Source organism: Coregonus lavaretus (genome assembly GCF_964263955.1).
Source record: "Coregonus lavaretus genome assembly, chromosome: 10".
In the NCBI taxonomy this organism is placed as follows: domain Eukaryota; kingdom Metazoa; phylum Chordata; class Actinopteri; order Salmoniformes; family Salmonidae; genus Coregonus; species Coregonus lavaretus.
The window spans coordinates 50,046,697-50,067,539 of record NC_139997.1 but is presented as its reverse complement, the minus strand read 5'-3'; the positions used below and the strand labels follow the sequence as shown (position 1 = coordinate 50,067,539).

Here is a 20,843-nt window from a genome sequence, read left to right as displayed (position 1 = left end):
TGATTGCATCATCTGTGGATCTATTGGGGCGGTATGCAAATTGAAGTGGGTCTAGGGTGACAGGTAAGGTGGCGGTGATATGATCCTTAACTACCCTCTCAAAGCACTTCATGATGACAGAAGGTTTTAATAGTCACAGTGGGAACAACATCCCCTAGGCACTTCAGAGTTAACCCGGAACATATCCCAGTCCGCGTGATCAAAACAATCTTGAAGCATGGATTCTGATTGGTCAGACCAGCTTTGAATATAACTTAGCACGGGTACTTCCTGTTTGAGTTTCTACCTATAGGAAGGGAGGAGCAGAATGGAGTTGTGGTCTGATTTGCTCAAGGGAGGGCGGAGGAGGGCCTTGTAGCCATCTCGGAAGGGAAAGTAACAATGGCCGAGAGTTCTTGTAGCGTGAGTACTACAGTGTCTCATGGGGGACAAACATCATTAACCAAACGTGGAATCAGTCAGGAAACACACCTCCAAGACTGAAATCTAGTTTTTCTAATGAGCAAAAGAAAAATCCACGTGCCAATCAGCATGTTCAGTGGCTCTTTAATTCAGAGGGTGGCCCCGATAGTTAACAGGGTTGGGGTCAATTCAAATTGAAGTCAGTTAATTCAGGAAGTGATTTGAATTAAGCCTTTTTTTCAATTATTGAATAGGAATTTCAGTTTACTTCCTGAATTGACTGACTTCAATTAGAATTGACTCAAACTTACTACCTAAACATTGAAGATGGCGCCGTACTGTATGGCTGCCTTCTTGCAAGCTCCAACCCAACTTTGCCATTTTGTGATTCTTTTGGCGTTCATCTTTACTTATTTTTTGTATGAAATGTATCCGCTATAATTTCTTATGATCGACAATAACTTTTGAACATCAAATCGGCAGTTTCTAACCTCAATTCCGGAATCAACTTTGACTTCGACTCATCTGCCCTGGGCTGTTTGTGTAATTCCGATCCAAGAGGAAACGCCGGAGACAAAGATGCATGAGAGTGGGAGCCCTGGCGAGATTAAGGCAAAGTGAAAACCGCCCACTTCTTCCCTCCATTCTATTGGCTAATGTACAGTCTCTTGATAATAAGATGGATGACCTCCGATCGCGGATTTGTTATCAACGGGACTCGAAACTGCAATATTCTCTGCTTTTCTTAAACATGGCGTTCGGACTTGATACCCACCATGGCTATCCAACTCAATGGATTCTCCATTCAGTGAGCAGACAGGAAATTTGATTCAGGGAAATCGAGAGGGGGAGGGGTTTGCCTCTTCATCAGGAAAATAGGCATATCTCGCACATCACTACTTCACAGGAGAGGCATTTGAACGTAAACATTATTTTTATGCCTTCTGGAACATGTGAACTTTCATGTGCCTTAATAACAAACGTGTATGCCATCTGTAAATATGAATAAAATTGATAAATTAATAGCCTTGTTGATTTAGCCACGGAAAAAGACAGGAACCTTCCCACTAGCCATGATTGGCTGAGATAATGGCTGGGGTGGACATGCCGAGAGATTAGTTTGGATTGGTCTGCCATGTAGCATGCTTCTGTCTATAACATGAGCTGCTCAGTATGTGTAGGTAATCCTTTGCAACACAGCTTTTTTGAAAGATATCACGAAGAACTGCAAAAGTGTTGGTAAGGATCTCCACTTTCTGGGGGACCGAGTTTTGAAATCAGTGTAATGCCCGGTGGAAGCAAAATATGATAGCTAAGGAGATGGAGAAATTCAGGTGTTTAATTGCAAATGCGGAGGGAGTTGAAAAGAGAACACAGAAGGCTGTTGTATAAAACACCTGTCTCCGGATTACATTTTCAAACTAAGGGCAACCATGGCATCCATGACACAAAGGGAGAAGCGTTCATCAATGTATACGGGTAAGAGAGTCTAGCTAGCTACATTTTCAGATATTATACGTTTCTAATTTTGTCAAAGTCATTTTCATTGCAAGTTAAAGCGTACTGTTAGCTATCTAGCTAACGTTAGCTGGCTGTCTGGCTCGCTAGCTAACATTACGTGTATGATCTGTGTAGTAATATTATTTGTATCTCAGCACCATTTACATTGCTAGCTATTGCCTAATGTTAGCTAGCTAGCTAACATTGAACCTAGTTGGTTAGGTTTAGCTACCTGTAGATTCATGCAGGGTAGTAACGTTATGAGTCGGGATTATGGTTCATTGTTTAGCTAGCTAGCTAGCTACATGTCTAAACAAAATACTCCACAATGCAAGTAACCATTTCACTGTACCGTTTACACCTGTATCCTGTGCATGTGACAAATAAACTTTGATTTTATTTGATATAGTGTGTTTACCAGAGATGGTAATGTGGAGAACAACATGACCCGCACCAAAGTCAAATTAGGATATAACGTTAGGCCAATGAGACAGTCTCCAAGTTCTAACATTTTCTGTAATTAGCTCGCCATTAACTTGTAAATAATGATCATTTTGTGAGTTTATTTTCCTGCAATAATGAATACAAATGAGCTAAAGTTAAGACGCTGTCAGCTACAGTGGGGAAAAAAAGTATTTAGTCAGCCACCAATTGTGCAAGTTCTCCCACTTAAAAAGATGAGAGAGGCCTGTAATTTTCATCGTAGGTACACGTCAACTATGACAGACAAAATGAGATTCTTTTTCTCCAGAAAATCACATTGTAGGATTTTTTATGAATATATTTGCAAATTATGGTGTAAAATAAGTATTTGGTCAATAACAAAAGTTTCTCAATACTTTGTTATATACCCTTTGTTGGTAATGATACAGGTCAAACGTTTTCTGTAAGTCTTCACAAGGTTTTCACACACTGTTGCTGGTATTTTGGCCCATTCCTCCATGCAGATCTCCTCTAGAGCAGTGATGTTTTGGGGCTGTCGCTGGGCAACACAGACTTTCAACTCCCTCCAAAGATTTTCTATGGGGTTGAGATCTGGAGACTGTCTAGGCCACTCCAGGACCTTGAAATGCTTCTTACGAAGCCACTCCTTCGTTGCCCGGGCGGTGTGTTTGGGATCATTGTCATGCTGATAGACCCAGCCACGTTTCATCTTCAATGCCCTTGCTGATAGGAGGTTTTCACTCAAAATCTCACGATACATGGCCCCATTCATTCTTTCCTTTACACGGATCAGTCGTCCTGGTCCCTATGCAGAAAAACAGCCCCAAAGAATGATGTTTCCACCCCCATGCTTCACAGTAGGTATGGTGTTCTTTGGACAACTCAGCATTCTTTGTCCTCCAAACACGACGAGTTGAGTTTTTACCAAAAAGTTATATTTTGGTTTCATCTGACCAGATGACATTCTCCCAATCCTCTTCTGGATCATCTAAATGCACTCTAGCAAACTTCAGAGGGGCCTGGACATGTACTGGCTTAAGCAGGGGGACACGTCTGGCACTGCAGGATTTGAGTCCCTGGCGGCGTAGTGTGTTACTGATGGTAGGCTTTGTTACTTTGGTCCCAGCTCTCTGCAGGTCATTCACTAGGTCCCCCCGTGTGGTTCTGGGATTTTTGCTCACCGTTCTTGTGATCATTTTGACCCCACGGGGTGAGATCTTGCGTGGAGCCCCAGATCGAGGGAGATTATCAGTGGTCTTGTATGTCTTCCATTTCCTAATAATTGCTCCCACAGTTGATTTCTTCAAACCAAGCTGCTTACCTATTGCAGATTCAGTCTTCCCAGCCTGGTGCAGGTCTACAATTTTGTTTCTGGTGTCCTTTGACAGCTCTTTGGTCTTGGCCATAGTGGAGTTTGGAGTGTGACTGTTTGAGGTTGTGGACAGGTGTCTTTTATACTGATAACAAGTTCAAACAGGTGCCATTAATACAGGTAACGAGTGGAGGTCAGAGGAGCCTCTTAAAGAAGAAGTTACAGGTCTGTGAGAGCCAGAAATGTTGCTTGTTTGTAGGTGACCAAATACTTATTTTCCACCATAATTTGCAAATAAATTCATTAAAAATCCTACAATGTGATTTTCTGGATTTTCTTTCTCTCAATTTGTCTGTCATAGTTGACGTGTACCTATGATGAAAATTACAGGCCTCTCTCATCTTTTTAAGTGGGAGAACTTGCACAATTGGTGGCTGACTAAATACTTTTTCCCCCCACTGTATATGATATGGTCATTATTTGAACTGGCTAGCCAGCTAACTTAACATTTTTTTATTTTTAGAATGTTGATTTCTAGTTGCCCAGTTTGCTAGATTGACATACTAAATTTATTTTTAAACTGATGGGTTTATTGGTGTTAAAATACACCAGTTATGCTATTTTGTACCACCAGGCTGCTGATGTCATGTAGCCTGTCGTTTTTATGTTTATACTTTTTCATAATGACAAGTTTGATGTTGGACGACAATAGAATGTTAATGATGTCACTGCGACAACTGTATACAGACATGTCGATAGAAACCAGCCTTTCTTTAGTCTTTCAATCTTTGGTTGTTTAGCACATGGCCTCACACGTGAATCCTTAAAGAGATGGGTGGGGTTAAGGCTTAAGAGGGTGTAGACAAAGAAGAGCTCTCCAGTAGGTGTACCAAAACATTCAAGGGCCATTTTCTCAAAAGTGGGGTTACAAGTTTATCAACTTTTAAAGCAGAATTACTTTCCCATTGTTCCTCAACTGTAGTGTATGATATACAATTTTATAGCTCTGAGTCTCTACTTTTATCCAATGTAAAAAACACAATTTCAAATTTTGCTACATAAGACATTCTTAATTTTTTTATTAGCTACTCAACCGGACCTTGATAAACTGGTTCTGATGTGTCTGAGCAGGGCTTGATCAAAAGCCTGCACACCCAGTAGCTCTCCAGACTGAGGGTTGACCACATGTTTTATACAGTTGCCTAACAGGTATTCTACTTGTGCCATGCACAATGATAGGAGATGCTATATGGGATCAGAGAGCAGCCTCCCAGTGTCGATACCACATTACGCTTACTTTTTTATACGTACATAGACGGTGGCAGTTATTGGTCATAGACATTTTGTTAAAAGTCATGTAGAAGTAATGGAAAAGTCATGAAATTCCGTCTGTAAAATGTGTATGAACTCTGTTTTAATTCTGCGACATTAAGACACATAATTTCCATCAACATGTCTCCTTCGCCATTAGGGAAGAGAAAGTCCTAGACCACTGTTACTTTACCCATAAGCAAGCATACAAGGCCCTCACGCATCCCCCTTCAGCAAATCAGATCATGACTCTATTCTCTTGCTTCCTGTTTACAAGCGGCAGTTCAAACAGGAAGTACCCGGGACGTGCTTTGTTGAGAAATGGTCCTCCTTTTCAGAGGCTATGCTACAAGACTGGTTTGCTAGTTCTGACTGGATATGTTCCGGGACTCCGCCGATAGCATTGACGAGCTAACCACCTCTGTCACCGGCTTCATTAGGAAATGCATCGCCGATGTTGTCCCCACAGTGAAGGTTCGCTGCTTCCCCAAACAAAAGCCCTGGATTAACAGAGGTTGGTGCTAAGATAAAGGACAGGGTTACCGCACACAGGGCTATCGCAGCCAACCCCGAGGCTACGGCTGAGGACACAAACAAGTATGAGAAGTCCCGCTATGACCTCCGCAGAGCCATCAAACAAGCAAAAGGACAAATAACACAGTAGCATTTTCATTAGTTTATGTTACTGTAGGCTATATGTAAAAACAAAACCATAAAGTGTTCAATAATTTTTATTCATGGAGTGCCTTTGTTATAACTATGAAACAGAAAGCCAATGTGTTGGAACATGGTAATAGCTGCTTTTTATAACGACAAAATTGAAAAAATACCCAACCACTAAGACGCACGGTCAAATGATAAAACATCAGTAGCCTAAACATCATTATTTACATTTTTTTACGTTTTAGTCATTTAGCAGACGCTCTTATCCAGAGCGACTTACAGTTAGTGAGTGCATACATTTTCATACTGGCCCCCCGTGGGAATCGAACCCACAACCCTGGCGTTGCAAACGCCATGCTCTACCAACTGAGCTACACGGGACTAGTGTGCATGCTCTACCAACTGAGCTATAAGTGCCAAGTGTGATTGATAAATAGTGGCATTATAAATAATGGCATTATAATGAATACAAGTGTCGATATGACATGGCGAATTTGTCTATCTTTGTCATCGAAATGGAGGTAACGCATGATCTCTCTCCAAATAAAAATATCCCATACATGTCTGACCAGAAGCTCTCCATATACAGTGCCTTGCAAAAGTATTCATCCCCTTTGCGTTTTTCCTATTTTGTTGCATTACAACCTGTAATTTAAATGGATTTTTATTTGGATTGAATGTAATGGACATACACAAAATAGTCCAAATTGGTGACGTGAAATGAAAAAAATAACTTGTTTCAAAAAAGTTGAAAAAATAAATAATGGAAAAGGGGTGGGTGCATATGTATTCACCCCCTTTGCTATGAAGCCCCTAAATAAGATCTAGTGCAACCAATTACCTTCAGAAGTCACATAAAAAAATATCAGAAACTTTGAACATCCCACGGAGCACCATTTAAATCCATTATAAAAAAATGGAAAGAATATGGCAACACAACAAACCTGCCAAGAGAGGGCCTCCCACCAAAACTCACAGATCAGGCAAGGAGGGCATTAATCAGAGAGGCAACAAAGAGACCAAAGATAACCCTGAAGGAGCTGCAAAGCTCCACAGCGGAGATTGGAGTATCTGTCCATAGGACCACTTTAAGCCGTACACTCCACAGAGCTGGGCTTTACGGAAGAGTGGCCAGAAAAAAGCCATTGCCTATAGAAAAAAATAAGCAAACACATTTGGTGTTCGCCAAAAGGCATGTGGGAGACTCCCCAAACATATGGAAGAAGGTACTCTGGTCAGATGAGACTAAAATTGAGCTTTTTGGCCATCAAGGAAAACGCTATGTCTGGCGCAAACCCAACACCTCTCATCATCCCAAGAACACCATCCTCATAGTGAAGCATGGTGGTGGCACCATCATGCTGTGGGGATGTTTTTCATCGGCAGGGACTGGGAAACTGGTCAGAATTGAAGGAATGATGGATGGCGCTAAATACAGGGAAATTCTTGAGGGAAACCTGTTTCAGTCTTCCAGAGATTTGAGACTGGGATGGAGGTTCACCTTCCAGCAGGACAATGACCCTAAGCATACTGCTAAAGCAGCACTTGAGTGGTTTAAGGGGAAACATTGAAATGTCTTGGAATGGCCTAGTCAAATCCCAGACCTCAATCCAATTGAGAATCTGTGGTATGACTTAAAGATTGCTGTACACCAGCGGAACCCATCCAACTTGAAGGAGATGGAGCAGTTTTGCCTTGAAGAATGGGCAAAAATCCCAGTGGCTAGATGTACCAAGTTTATAGAGACATACCCCAAGAGACTTGCAGCTGTAATTGCTGCAAAAGGTGGCTCTACAAAGTATTGCCTTTGTGGGGGGTGAATAGTTATGCACGCTCATGTACTCTGTTTTTTTGTCTTATTTCTTGTTTGTTTCACAATAAAAAATATTTTGCATCTTCAAAGTGGTAGGCATGTTGTGTAAATGAAATGATACAAACCCCCAAAAAATCCATTTTAATTAAAGGTTGTAAATTAAAAAAGGGGGGTGAATACTTTCGCAAGCCACTGTACACACTCTTTCCACCGAATGCTCCACGGACATACAGGATTGAAATGAACGCTTCCAGCTCATCAACAGACCGATCCCAGGCAGTGTCTCTTTGCTCTGTGTTCGACTTAGCCACAGTACAGTCCCTGAATGCTGTAGCATGTCCATGTCATATAAACAACGAAAGCTGGTGAGTGCATTGCTGATGTTTTTTGCTTAAGATGTAGGGCCTGCTCTCAGTGATGACATTTTGTGCTGCTAATCGGCCCATAGCATTGTCACCGACTTGTTCTATCTAAACGGTGCCTCTCCTTTCTCACTCTTTCATTTGGTAGTGGCTCAGGCACATGCTCAGTGCGCACCGTTCTGGCTTTTTTACGCTTAGGTCTCGGAGGTGTAAGTTCAGGCTGAGGCTCAGAATCAGAAGAATAATCATCAGAGATGTCATGATTCATTTCTTCCCCGCCATCGTAGTCGTTTTCATTCAGTTCTTGTAGCAGCGCTAACGCAGCATGTGCATCCATATGTTTTGGTCTGTAAATTATGCACACTCACTGTGTACTCAAAGTAGGCCAAAGTAGACTGATAAAACTGCTTGGATTTCGAATTAGAATATACCAATTCATTCACAATTGGCGATTACATAATTATGCATCGTTCGCTTCCCCTCGCTCATCAACTCACCCTTCATACTTTTCTTCATTTATTACGGGTTCAAGCAGTGAAGCTGGTGAAACTATTGTATTTGTTCCAGTTCGTTAGTTTTTATGTTCCTTTTTCTGCCGTTTTAGTGGGAATGTGCAACTTAGCAACATGGTAAAGGCCCAAGGGCCACACATTCTTATGCAATACCATGCCAATTGGCTACATGATGGCTCTTTAACAAGCGATTGAAAATGCTAACTTTGAAAGGTCAGCCCCCGCACCCTGTGTGACCTAGAGTAATGAAATTTTGTTCATAGGTCCCTCTCCTCACAAGGAACACATTTGCCTCAAGAACCCATGAAGTCTTCCATGATGGATTTTTCACATTTTAGAATTTTGTGAAAATCACTTACAACGCTACTCCTCTAGCACCAATTGACCGATCTGCATGAAACTTGACATGTGGCATGTATGGACCAAGGTCTCTCAATGCAATATGTGCCCTGTAGCACTCACATCTGTAATCATGAAGTGCTTTGAAAGGTCGGTTATGGCACTCACCAACTCCATCATCCCAGACACCCTCGACCCACTCCAATTTGTATACTGCTCCAACAAATCCATAGACGACGCAATTTCATTTGCAGTCCACACTGCCCTCACCCATCTAGATAAGAGGAATACCTATGTGAGAATGCTGTTCATTGACTACAGCTCAGCGTTCAACACCATAGTCCCCTCCTGACAGGCTGATCCCAGGTGGTGAGGGTAGGCAACATTACATCCGCCACGTTGACCCTCAACACGGGGGCCCCATAGGGGTGTGTGCTTAGTCCCCTCCTGTACTCCATGTTCACCCACGGCTGCGTGGCCACACACGACACCACACCATCAAGTTTGCTGACGACAAGACTGTGGTAGGCCTGATCACCGGCGACAGGGAGGAGGCCAGTGACCTGGCAGTGTGGTCCCAGGATAACAACCTCTCCCTCAACATCAGTAGAACCAAGGAGCCGATCGTGGACTACAGGAACTGGGTGGGCGAGCACGCCCCATCCACATCGACAGGGCTGCAGTGGAGGGGGTCGAGAGCTTCAAGTTCCTTGTTGTTCAAATCACTAAGGACTTAAAATGGTCCACACACACGCAAACAGTCGTGAAGAAGGCGCAACAACGCCTTTTCCATCTCAGGAGGTTGAAAAGATTTGGCATGGGCCCTCAAATCCTCAGTTTTATAGCTGCACCATTGAGAGCATCTTGACTAGCTGCATCACTGCTTGGTATGGCAACTGCACCTCCCTCGATCGCAGCTTCTATCCCCAAGCCATAAGACTGCTAAATAGCTAACAAAATGGCTAAACTAACCACTGTATCTGCATTGACCCTTCTATTTTTTTTTGTCTCTAGGCACACTCACACACAATTACACTGACACTCCAACACACTCACACACACACTTCATTTGCTCACACACACATAACACGCGCACACACATTCATACTGACTCTACACACACACTCACATACATTCATATACGCTGCTGCTACACTGTTTATCATATAACCTGATGCCTAGTCACCTTACACCTATACATGTGTAACGCTACCACTCCAGTATCCCTCCACATTGTAAATATGGTATTGGCGCTGACCCTGGAACTGATAGTGTATATAGCTTACTTACTTTCTCGTGTTGTTCTTATTTCTATTTCTCGTGTGTTTTTGTTCTACTTTACTTTTTAATTTATTTTTTATAGTACTACTGCATTGTTGGAAAGAGCAAGCAAGAAAGACATTTCACTGTACTAGTGCACGTGACAAATAAAAACTTAACTTGAAACTTAAACCTTGGATTAAAGTTTTCCATTCTCCTGCACTAAGAGGCTTGCTTAGCTCAGGTACTTCTCTTTTGATAGTTTAATCTTTGAGTGTAATCCATCCAATCTATTGCAATGCATTTTAGTGACCAAAATCCTTATGTTATGACTTATGAAAGAAATATACACTTGGCAACCAGCATCTCAGAATGTGCTTTAAAGCAACTTGTCAACAATTGAGCTTCAAGTAGTCTGTCCCTAAGTAAACACTAGAATTATGTCCCTTTTCAGTCATATTCTCCAAAGCCTTGAAAGTATATTAGGGTTGTTGCCTTCTCAGGCCTTTCCTCCGACCTGTTTAATGAAGGCAAGTTTCTACTCTCCTTCAGAAGATGAATAATGACTTTGCCTAGCTTGTCGACTAGTTTCTAGAGTATCCCTAAACTCCTCTGTCATCACAAGCGAAAATAGTTGTGAATGACCGAGAAGAAAAGAGGTCAGAGCATCCTATACATGTGAGCAGTTTAAAAGAGATGGTGTAGCCCCATAAGTGTTGCAGGACGCCAGGACCTAGCCCCAATATGGCCCTCTTGCGTAACCAACCAGGTTGCTTCAGGGTCCCGGTTCGCTCTGAATGCTTGTGCAGCCCATGAATGATTCAGCAAAGGAAGCTGTGGGAAACTCCAATAAGGACCACTGCTTCCCCTGACATCGCCATTAGGGTCAATCATAACTGAAGCTCAACTCAGTGCTGTGAGGTTCTGACAAACAGAGTGAAAAACTAACGGATAACTAGTCAAAGCTCAAACCAAGTTTATTCACCCACTGGGACAAACAGCTGAAAAGACAAAGACGTTCCCACCAGCACAAGTATTTATACCCTCCTATTAGGCGGAGTCTCCTCCTTGCACATCTAGACACCCAATACATCTCTGTTGCTAGGCAGGAATTTAGGTGGTGTGTGTGTGTAATAGAACTGTTGCTTGTCACTTCATCTGACCTGACCTCAGCCCACATTCCTCACTCCTCCCTAATCCATGGCTATCCAACCTTATCAGTGACTGAAACCAGACTTACCCTTTGGCCCTCTCCATAAGATCCATGATATTTAACAATAACATTATACATGTAAAGTAGTACTAGTATAGAAACATGAATAAGTGTATATTTCAAGCTAGAATCCAACAGTGCCAACATAGCTCTATGGAACATCCCACTTTTTTTTTTGTTGCCTTCGATGAAATGAAGATACATTTTTTTTTTCAGAGATCTAAATGTTCAGTTTTGGTTCATGTTTGAGATCTCTCCCTTGCAGATTAATTGATCTTGGTATTATAAAGTGCTCCAGTGCTTTTCTCCACTTTTTTGTATGTGAATAAAGGCATCTTTTGTTCACAAACAGAGAGTTTTGAAAACTTTTTTAAAACCAAAATTGTGGACAGGTGAATGGGAATTATCCACTTACCAGAATCTGTAAGTTAATGGGAAATTAATTCAACAACAGTTTTGATAACCTCCATTGTTGACACATCTAGTGCCATCACTAGTTGTGAGCGATTAGTGCTATTTGAAATTGGTTTAGTTTTGGTTCGATTATTAAAAAATAATCACGATTTTCGGTTTCGATTTATTTATTTTACATTAAATGCACTATGCATGATGTGGGTTGAATGCTGTAACACAGAATAAAACAATTAAAGTGCAATGATGGTAGTGCTTATCACTTATTAACCATAATTGATTCACTTTACTTTACTAAAATATTTCAGTTGGTGTATATTGTAATTTTTAAATTTTATTATTCCATTCCAAGTCATCTCATCTCTATAGAGCTGCTGCTTGTGCTGTCTGACAAAATCTCTATTTTGTAGTTCTTCAAAGTAAATAAGGCATAGTTTTATGACTGCTGAATAACAGCTATCAGTCATTTAGATCATGTATTTTCAGGTAGATGCCTTGTGAAGCAACTGCCCTCTCAATCACGCATTCTTCTGTCTCCTTTTCCGTATCTGCCCCACACTAACCTAATGTAGCAGGTGTAAAAGAAACACACAGACTGGAGGTGTGCGATGGATTGTGGTCATTGTAGTTAATTACCACTTTCTGCGCTAAACTATGTAGAATATTGGCCTGTTGGAAACTACAACTCCCTACGACATTGCACAGTTCGGGCTTGATCTGATTTATCTTTAGAGAAACTGCGTAAAGTGCGCATTGAACTCAGAAAAAATAACAAAATGGAATTCTAATAATTGAACTGACATCGGTCAATTAGTTGTTTAAAAAAATGAAAAATAACCTACATTTCGGTTAATCGCTCAGCACTAACAATCACATACTGTACAGAGGTGTTATAAAATAACCAAATAAGTCAATTTACACCTCACAGATAAAGGTATTGCAGTATAAATCTATAAATCGCCTCGTTGGCTAAATGGGATATATTATTATTATACGTTTGTCCTCAATGCCCAGGTAGGCGCTCTGTAAGGTAGACGCACAAGGACTCGCTGATTCAGTAGCTACAAATAGTAACGTCAGGTCACGCCTGCTGTCTGCCATCTCCTTCTGTGTTTCTGTCAGACCAATTGGGGAGATGTGTAGCTGACAGAAACCGAGCGAGCGTTTGGCCCTGAATGGCTGCCAATCTGTGTGTGCCTCTGCAGCTGACAGCATGCTTGGCTGGCTATGATACTGTGACACGGCTGAAAAAATGTAGGATGCGTCCCAAATGGCACCTTATTCCTTATATAGTGCACTACTTTTGACCAGAGCCTGGGAATAGAGTGCCATTTGGGATGCAGCCATAATTAAATGAGCCCCCAGCAGGAGAAAGCCCCCCTCAGGACAGCCTATCTATTCAGACAGGGATCGCATGAAATGAGTGGGGAGATAGAGGGAGATGTAGAATAGCATTGGGGCTGGGATTCGTAGCCATGCTGGGGTGGTGTATACAATGAGCTCCAAAAGTATTAGGACAGTAACACATTTTTGGCTCTGTACTACAGCACTTTGCATTTGAAATGATACAGTGACTATGACGTTAAAGTACAGACTGTCAGCTTTAATTTGAGGGCATTTTCATCCATATCGGTTAAACCGATTTTTTTACATAGTCCCCCCATTTTAGGGGACCAAAAGTATTGGGACAAATTCACTTACAGTTTATGCAGTGGGGAACTGTGAGGGCCTTCTAGGCCTTCAGAGAAAGCATAAGGATTTTTTAAATATATATATATACACATACATACATACATACATACATACATACATACATACATACATACATACATACATACATACATACATACATACATACATACATACATACAATTGGGAAAAAAAGGATTTAGTCAGCCACCAATTGTGCAAGTTCTCCCACTTAAAAATATGAGAGAGGCCTGTAATTTTCATCATAGGTACACATCAACTCTGACAGACAAATTGAGAAAAATGATTTTTAATGAATTTATTTGCAAATTATGGTGGAAAATAAGTATTTGGTCACCTACAAACAAGCAAGATTTCTGGCTCTCACAGACCTGTAACTTCTTCTTTAAGAGGCTCCTCTGTCCTCCACTCGTTACCTGTATTAATGGCACCTGTTTGAACTTGTTATCAGTATAAAAGACACCTGTCCACAACAGTCCACAACCTATCCACAACAGTCACACTCCAAACTCCACTATGGCCAAGACCAAAGAGCTGTCAAAGGACACCAGAAACAAAATTGTAGACCTGCACCAGGCTGGGAAGACTGAATCTGCAATAGGTAAGCAGCTTGGTTTTAAGAAATCAACTGTGGGAGCAATTATTAGGAAATGGAAGACATACAAGACCACTGATAATCTCCCTCGATCTGGGGCTCCACGCAAGATCTCACCCCGTGGGGTCAAAATGATCACAAGAATGGTGAGCAAAAATCCCAGAACCACACGGGGGGACCTAGTGAATGACCTGCAGAGAGCTGGGACCAAAGTAACAAAGCCTACCATCAGTAACACACTACGCCGCCAGGGACTCAAATCCTGCAGTGCCAGACGTGTCCCCCTGCTTAAGCCAGTACATGTCCAGGCCCGTCTGAAGTTTGCTAGAGTGCATTTGGATGATCCAGAAGAGGATTGGGAGAATGTCAGATGAAACCAAAATATAACTTTTTGGTAAAAACTCAACTCGTCGTGTTTGGAGGACAAAGAATGCTGAGTTGTATCCAAAGAACACCATACCTACTGTGAAGCATGGGGGTGGAAACATCATGCTTTGGGGCTGTTTTTATGCAAAGGGACCAGGACGACTGATCCGTGTAAAGGAAAGAATGAATGGGGCCATGTATCGTGAGATTTTGAGTGAAAACCTCCTTCCATCAGCAAGGGCATTAAAGATGAAACGTGGCTGGGTCTTTCAGCATGACAATGATCCCAAACACACCGCCCGGGCAACGAAGGAGTGGCTTCGTAAGAAGCATTTCAAGGTCCTGGAGTGGCCTAGCCAGTCTCCAGATCTCAACCCCATAGAAAATCTTTGAAGGGAGTTGAAAGTCCGTGTTGCCCAACGACAGCCCCAAAACATCACTGCTCTAGAGGAGATCTGCATGGAGGAATGGGCCAAAATACCAGCAACAGTGTGTGAAGACCTTGTGAAGACTTACAGAAAACGTTTGACCTGTGTCATTGCCAACAAAGGGTATATAACAAAGTATTGAGGAACTTTTGTTATTGACCAAATACTTATTTTCCACCATAATTAGCAAATAAATTCATTAAAAATCCTACAATGTGATTTTCTGGATTTTTTTTTCTCATTTTGTCTGTCATAGTTGACGTGTACCTATGATGAAAATTACAGGCCTCTCTCATCTTTGTAACACAATTGGTGGCTGACTAAATACTTTTTTTCCCCACTGTGTGTGTGTGTGTGTGTGTGTGTGTGTGTGTGTGTGTGTATATATATATATATATATATATATATATAATTGTTTTTTTTGTTCTTTAATTTTAAAATGTATATTTAATCTTACAATAATTTGTATGATCTTCTGATTTCATCTCTTCAGTTTGTATTGGAAAGAGAAGGGTTTTCTTTGGTGGTCTCTGGGTTTAACCTCATAGTCATTGTATCATTTCAAAATCTAAAGATGTGGAATACAGAGCCAAACAACAAAACATTTGTCACTGTCCCAATACTTTTGGAGCTCACTGTATGTGCTGCAGGCTGCGGAGATACCAGCTAGACCAGCCTCAGCCACAGGATAGCGTATCTCAACTGCATCTGCAGTCAGTGTCACTATCTCTGCTCTGTTGTCATTAGATTAGACAAACAATACTTGCAATAGCAGTGTTACTGTAAAGCACAACATGCGATCTACGTGTGGCCTACAAAGACGGTGAATGGGCCTCAAATTTATGTATCTGTGATACATTAGACATTTAAGTTTGTTTGATTTCAATATTTCATTAAAGCTAGCTACAGAAGTAGCTGAAGAGTGGTTGTAGTCAGTTTAACTGCGGCTTTAAGGTACCTTACTCTCATGACACAAGAGGCAGTTAAAAACAATGAGCTGCTGCGCTTGAATGGGTAAAAACGATAAGGCTGTGGAGACTTGGTATAAAGGTGCTCTTTAAGAGAGGTAGTCTATGGACTGGGAAGAATTGGGATTATTGTCACCATTCGGTAAATGGAAAATGTTGAAAAATAATTTAGAATTTATAGTGGGGCTTCCATCAAGGAAGTCTTGAAGAATGAAGGCACCCTTCATTGTGTCTTGATAGGAAGTATTCCCCACTATTCATTTTCTACAAGAGGAAGCTAACTGGGAGCTATGATCGGATCGTGTTTCATCAAAAAAGCTCAGAAGTGAGCTAGAGAGCGCAGGAACGTAGCAGCAGGAGGAGAGCGAGATCTGGGTCTGTGCTGTACTGCGGCATGCTCAGAGCTGTGGCCAAGTAGAGGCATCACGAGCCTGGGCCATGCGACACAAAGTGGGGGTAGTAGGGGGCGGAAGGGGGTGGGGTGGTGAGGGGGCGTAGTATGGGGAGAGATGGAAAGTGGGCCACAGAGCTTACATCCAACCACACGGATTTAATCTGCAGGAGCAAAAAGAATGGCTAATGCAACCCTGCAACCAACGGAGCATCACACACACACACACTTATACATTGTGAATTATATGTGTATGTTTGTGCACTCCACAACAACTTTCTTAATAGTAATGCACATAAAGTGTATTAGATAATCCCCTCAAAATTAAAAAAATAAACGGCACACAAACATGCATAGAAATTCTCACATAATGGACAAGTACTGCACTCATTACTGATTTGATCGCTCACTCACTCATTACATTAGTTCAACGTAAGGTGCTACATTATTGAGCCATATCAATCATGAACCTTTCGCAATGAGGAATTAGGCACATGGTGGTCCTGTTTATAGTCTCTATTGTAAGGAATGTATTTGTTTATCAAATCCAGCATTTCTCCCTGATCAAACACTTTGTGCCATCCTATGTAGCATGCCCCCAACTGTTTGTTGTGTCAAAGACAAAAAAACACATGTGCATGCTCTATTTCTCCATTTGGCTTTTATGCTAAATGCCTACAAAGAACAGTACCAGTCAAAAGTTTGGACATCCCTACTCATTCAAGGGTTTTTCTTTATTTTTTACTATTTTATACATTGTAGAATAATAGGGAAGACATCAAAACTATGAAAGAACACATATGGAATCATGTAGTAACCAAAAAAGTGTTAAACAAATCAAAATATATTTTATATTTGAGATTCTTCAAATAGCCACCATTTGCCTTTATGACAGCTTTGCACACTCTTGGCCTTCTCTCAACTAGCTTCACCTGGAATGCTTTTCCAACAGTCTTGAAGGAGTTCACACATATGCTGAGCACTTGTTGGCTGCTTTTCCTTCACTCTGCCGTCCGACTCATCCCAAACATCTCAATTGGGTTGAGGTCGGGGGATTGTGGAGGCCAGGTCATCTGATGCAGCACTCCATCACTCTCCTTCTTGGATTAATAGCCCCTACACTGCCTGGAGGTGTGTTGGGTCATTGTCCTGTCAAAAAACAAATGATAGTCCCTCTAAACCCAAATCAGATGGGATGGCGAATCGCTGCAGAATGCTGTGGTAGCCATGCTGGTTAAGTGTGCCTTGAATTCTAAATAAATCACAGACAGTGTCACCAGAAAAGCACCCCCACACCATAACACCTCCTCCTCCATGCTTTACGGTGGGAACTACGCATGCGGAGATCATCCGTTCACCCACACGGCATCTCACAAAGACACAGCGGTTGGAACCAAAAATCTCAAATTTGGACTCCAGGCCAAAGGACAAATTTCCACCAGTCTTATGTCCATTGCTCGTGTTTCTTGGCCCAAGCAGGTCTCTTCTTCTTATTGGTGTCCTTTTAGTAGTGGTTTCTTTGCAGCAATTCCACCATGAAGGCCTGATTCACACAGTCCCCTCTGAACAGTTGATGTTGAGATGTGTCTGTGAGAAAGAAAGAAATCTCACAAATTAACTTTTAAGAAGGCACACCTGTTAATTGAAATGCATTCCAGGTAACTACCTCATGAAGCTGGTTGAGAGAATGCCAAGAGTGTGCAAAGCTGTCATCAAGGCAAAGGGTGGCTATTTTGAAAAATCTCAAATATATTTTGATTTGTTTAATACTTTTTTGGTTACTACATGATTCCATATGTGTTATTTAATAGTTTTGATGTCTTCACTATTATTCTACAATGTAAAAATAAAGAAAAACCCTTGAATGAGTAGGTGTGTCCAAACTTTTGACTGGTAGTGTATATTTTAAATATAAAGCTTTGGTATTCGTAATTTTAATCCATAAAACCAAGTAAAATCTGATCCTTTTTGCAGTTTTCCTTCGTATTGCCACTCTGATTCTGACTCTGTTATTGCACTTCCTTTATTGGTCTCATCTCTTCCCCAATCAGAAATGCCTCAATAGATGACGGGGAGGGTCACAGGTTTGAGTCGCAGCACTTCCAGTTGAGGTGAGACATTTCAAAATGGCTGCTGACCCTCATGTTTGTCCTCCCATTCCATCTGTGATACATTGTTGTCCTCATTTTGTCCTCTAATGCAAGACCGCATATACAGTGGGTAACATATATTTCTGTGTGCAAAATAATAGTGCAAAAATTACCAATAAACCTAATCTGTCAGTGATTTAATTTGAAACTTTTCTTCAACAATATGCGTTATAAAGAGGCGGCTATTTATGTATTGCTCAGTTTCCTAAGCTCAAGTATATAAAAAAAAATGTAATTTATGTGTGCTGTCTGAATATGCATCCCTGTTACAGTTATCATATCAGTGTTTCCTTTCAAAGGGCCGTAAAAGGGCTTTAGTGATGTAAGTAAGTAGCCTTGCACGAGCTAGCAGGAATGGCTCATAGGTACAGAAGCCTATCTCCTGTGCCTGTAGTAGCTTTTTATACCATTACACCCCCTGAACAGGACACTAGTCTATTGGAGGTCCTTACCCTCAATCTATCTCCTTAATGCTGAGTGCCAAGCAGAGATGCATTGGGTCCCATTTTTTTGTCTTTGGTATGACTCGGCCGGGGATCGAACACCCAACCTTCCCATCACAGGGCGGACACTCTAACCACAAATAAATGAAGCTTAAAGATTTTCAGATTGTTCAGTAATTAATATAGATTTTAGTTCCCAATATGTTGTCACCAGACACCACCCCATACAGATGTTAGTAGGCTTTTCTTTCCTGGTACAATCATGGTGCAAATCACTTTGTTTCATACAAAAAAAAAGTTTGGACCTTTTTGCTTAATCTCAAAGATAAAGCAGATGGAAAACTCACTGGAGCGCTAATGCTAAGGCTAGCTTGTTGTGTAGTGAAGTTCAAACTTGAAACTAGTGAAGTGGAAGACTGCAGGAGGGCTCTCTGTGTCGACAGCATGGTGGGTGGAAGAATGCGGATATTTTTGTGGAATCCAAAATCTATATGAAAAAAATACAGTAGGTGTTTTGCATGTAAAACAACAAAAGCCTGAGTGCACATGTAAATGCTTGATAAACCAACTAAAGGTTGATTTCTTCCTTTTCCACTCCCATAACATAGGTGTTGTCTGTCTGTCTATCTGTCTCTCTCTCTTTCTCTCTGTCTGTCTGTCTGTCTGCTTCTACTCTCTGTACTAACCACTCTCTCTGCTCTATTCTCCTACCCCAGGCCTCCTGAACCAGTTTACAGCACTGTGAACAAACTGTGTGACAAAACACCTTCTCCCCGCCGCTATTCCCCCATGGAGTGCGACAAAAGCCTCCTCCACTCCATACCCTTCCCTCACTATCACTTAGGCCTGCTTCCTGACTCCGAGATCACCAGGTATTCTACCCGCTGCATGACATAGCTTTGCAATGTATTGCATGGCATGGCATGGCATGCCCTTACTCTCTTCCTGTCCTCACACACTCACTCGTTCCAAATGGTCTCGCTCTTCTAAGCCTGCATGCCTCTCCTACCTCTCTATCCATGTCCCTACTCTCTTCCTATCCTCACTTTCTCACTCGTTCTCAAAGGTCTCGCTCTTCGTAAGCCTGCATGCCTCTCCTCCCTTGGGCTCCCTCTCAATCCAGGGGGTCTGATCCAGTCCAAACCTGCTTGCCTTATCTTTCACAAACACATTTTGACTTTTTTCCCTCCCGAGGTCAGGCAATGTTGTTATAAGTGAATGTATTTTCTCTGAAAGCATCACGGTATTCTGTAAATGTGGTTTTAAAAGTGGTATGTTGAAGCCTATAGCAACTACTCAGACACACTCAAACACAATCAAACACACTAAATGCATTCACACTTTTTGTGAAGCCGGTGGTTGGTGTGATCGCAGTGTTAAGGGGCAAGTGGTGATTTCACTGGTCATAGATATTAGATATACATATCATATTGCTTGACAATATATCTATTTCTTAGCTCTCCCTGATCACATTGTAGTTGAACCCCCAAGCTCTATTTCCCTTCTGGATCAGGATGGCCTCCACCTTCGTTAATGTTTGCTTGCTTTTTTAGAATTTCAATTATCTGCATTATGTTATGAAAACTAAAGTAGTTCCTAATTGGCCTCCGTGGGAGTTACAATAATAATAACAATAATAATAGACATATTATTACATCAACAAGAAAAGCAGTAGACTCTTTTTGCATCAATTGAAATATAGGTATTGAGAGTCCACTTTATATGATAATTATCAAGATTCCGTTAGTGGTAAGCATACAATTGTTTGTACTTTATTGATTGTTTTCTCTTTCTCCTAGTAATAGCACTTTGTCATCTTTTATCTTGTTTGTGCAGGGCTTATTTATTATTTCAGCTTGTTTATCATTTATGCATGAGCAGCGTATCTGTGAATACAATCAGAAGAACTGGGGAGTGTGATGGCAACCATGAATAAGGCATGAGGTGTTAAAGTGCATGCTATTCGGACCAGATTAGTTCAACTGTGCGTCATCCATATTGTTCAATTTGGACCAACCTAATGCAATACGAACAGAATACAAGATGCATTGAAGGTTAAGACATTTAAAGGATCACTTTACTCAATAAAACATATTTTGTATTTTGTTCATTAGTCCAGTGTTGATATGGTCCCCAAAAATGGTGCAGGCCAGCAGTAAAGTTTTCAAGATAGAGCACTTTCAGTAAAAAAGTGACGTAACAAAAATAAAATGCATTTAGCATCATCATCATTTTTGCTTGTTAGATCAG

The 20,843-nt window shown here is 41.3% G+C and overlaps 1 pseudogene across 1 annotated transcript in view; it reads left to right on the top strand.

The window, feature by feature from the left end:
• LOC311136376 (disks large homolog 2-like) overlaps nucleotides 1-20,843 on the top strand; it is a 219,354-nt pseudogene that overhangs the window by 141,868 nt on the left and 56,643 nt on the right. The window contains exon 10 of the transcript XR_014615442.1: nucleotides 19,310-19,499. The product of XR_014615442.1 is annotated as a disks large homolog 2-like (transcript). The remainder of the gene's footprint in view (nucleotides 1-19,309; nucleotides 19,500-20,843) is intronic.